This window comes from Rhinopithecus bieti, unplaced genomic scaffold, assembly GCF_001698545.2.
Source record: "Rhinopithecus bieti isolate Rb0 unplaced genomic scaffold, ASM169854v2 scaffold_315, whole genome shotgun sequence".
Classification (NCBI taxonomy): domain Eukaryota; kingdom Metazoa; phylum Chordata; class Mammalia; order Primates; family Cercopithecidae; genus Rhinopithecus; species Rhinopithecus bieti.
In genome coordinates this window covers 6,475,687-6,478,182 of record NW_016803481.1, presented here as the reverse complement: position 1 = coordinate 6,478,182, position 2,496 = coordinate 6,475,687, and positions in this window count along the sequence as shown.

Here is a 2,496-nt window from a genome sequence, read left to right as displayed (position 1 = left end):
AAGGCAGCCAGGACTGTGGACAACGTCCTGAGGGTTGCAGCAGTTGTCCACGGCTTCTCCAAAATTCCTAGCTCAGTTTACCCTCTTTCCTGGCTTGTTTCTCTTTTTCTTCTCCCAAGGAAGCCCACTAAGCAGGGCCATTGAAGAATGGAACCAGAGGCAAATGACACTGTCCTCAGGCCACTTCCTTTCCTCAGTGGTTCCCCGGCAGTCCCTCCCCACTGGTCTTACTCTGGGCCCTACATTTTTCCCTGTGGCATTTGGTTAAGATTATTGTCATGTGTTAATATGAAAATGTGATGTGAGTTTGGTGGCACATTAAGTGATCCTCCACCATTTACAGAGTGGCATGAATTAGTCTGACCTTTATTTTCCAGCTGGTGGTTGGCAGAGGGCAGAGCTGCAGGTTATGAGAGACCTGGCACAAGAGGGGAGGGTAAAGAGACCAACTGCTGGGGCACCGCTTACACACATTGAAGATCTTGTTAAAATGTAGATTCTGAGGTCTGTCGTGATGTCACACACCTGTAATCTCAGCACTTTAGGAGGCTGAGGCAGGTGGATCGCTTGAGACCAGCCTGGGCAACATGGTGATACTCCATCTCTACAAAAACACAAAAAATTAGCTGGGCGTGGTGGCATGTGCCTATAGTCTCAGCTACTCAGGAGGCTGAGGGGTGGGGGAGGATCGCTTGAGCCTGGGAGGCAGAGGTTGCAGTGAAATCATGTCACTGCACTCTAGCCAAAAAAAAAAAGTAGATTCTGTTTTGGTAGATCTGGGAGGGCCCTAAGGTTGTGCTTCTGACAAACTCTCAAGTGATGCTGGTGCTACTGGTCCAGCAAACACTCTCTCCCTTGTGTAGTGAGAGCCGAGGGCTCTGAGTGGCTCAGCCAGAGAGGGAGGGGGGCTTTATGAGGAGGAGGCAGAGGCCACTATAGGTTCATGCGATGGTCTCCATCGTTCCTCTTGGGGACTCCAGACCTCATGTGTTTCTGTGCTCTTTATCTCATGCTCATACCCATTCATGCTTCCTATCTCATACCTGCCAAAAGTCCTCTTCTCTTCCATCCCAGAACCCTTTAAAAATATCTGACCTTGCCACTCTGTAGCTGTTTGTGCCAGCTGTACCCCCGCAGGCCTTTCTGTAAGGCCAAGGCATGAAGGTTTGGGAAATATTTGCAGCAGATGATAGCTCAACCTTATTACACTCCTTGTCAAGGCTATGGCCCCAGAAAAGCCACCAGGGGGCATTTACTGGGCAATAGGAATCCAAGAGTATTTGCTAACGGTGCCCTGGTCACCTCTTTTCACCCCTCCATGGCTGTTGGCTTCTGGAGAGCCCCGGGCTGCAGGGCTGAGTCTGCAGAAGTTTCCCTGCCCTCTCACTGGGTGGGCTTGGTCCTTCCAAGCCTGGTCTGCTCAACAGTTTAACGAAGACCCTCGCCTGGGAGATACATCAGGTGTTGTTTGTCTAAGGGAGGAGGCTCTGACCTTCCCACCCTGCGCTGCCTGCCAGAGCAATTTGAGACCTTCCCTCTGCCACTCCTTGCCGCGCAGTGCCCACCATAACGTGAAGCAGGTTATTGTGGCCTCCTGGTGCCCCAACATGACACCTTCCCAGGTGGATGATCATCTGAGAAGGTGATGGAGCCCATTTCCAGGCACGGGGTGGGTGCAGATCCCGGTGGGTGAGAGGCTGGGTGCCAGGCCTCTGCTTGGCTCTCCAGAGGATTCTACTGATCCTTGAGAATGGACAGGACCTGGGGGACTGGAGAGGCTGCCTCACAAAGCAGATGGCTTTCTCTCAGGGCTTCTGGCTGTGGCTTCTCTGATGGACACTTTTCTGAAAATTATTTGGGACGGCACAACCGTGGACCACTGGGTGGGGAGGAATTTGCTCAGCCAGGAGTTCCAATTTGGTCTGAGGCAAGTCCCATCCCTATTGCTCCCAGGGAGGGAGACAGGCAAGACCCTCCTGTTGTTTTCACAGCTCAGAAGGGAAATGGCCACCTCAGGCATGTGGGGAAGGAAAGGGCAAACCTCCGAGACCACCCTGTAGCAGTGCCCTGATGCCTGAAATACTTTGGGCATGGACAGAACCTTTCATCCTTTCATATATTTATCCAGGCTCCCTTCCCCTATTGAGGGGCTGGGGAGGAAAGAAGGAGATAGGGAACAAGCTGGAAGGCGTGGAAGCAGGGAATGGCAGAGAGAGGAGAATGTCCAGGAACAGGAGACATTGCGGCATTCCCACTTAAACATCCACAGAATTGCATGATAAAGGCCTTAGGTATCATTGTAGTAGTGGAGAAACTGAGGTTCAGATAATCTAAATGACTCAGCAAAAATTACATGTCAGTGACCAAGTCAGAACTTCGACCTATGTCTCTCAATGTGTAGGTCAGTTTTATTTCGATCTCCTAAAAAATGTGATTTTTTTTACACTAACATGTTTTATTTTTTTTTAATTTTAAAATTAATTAATTAGGCCGGGT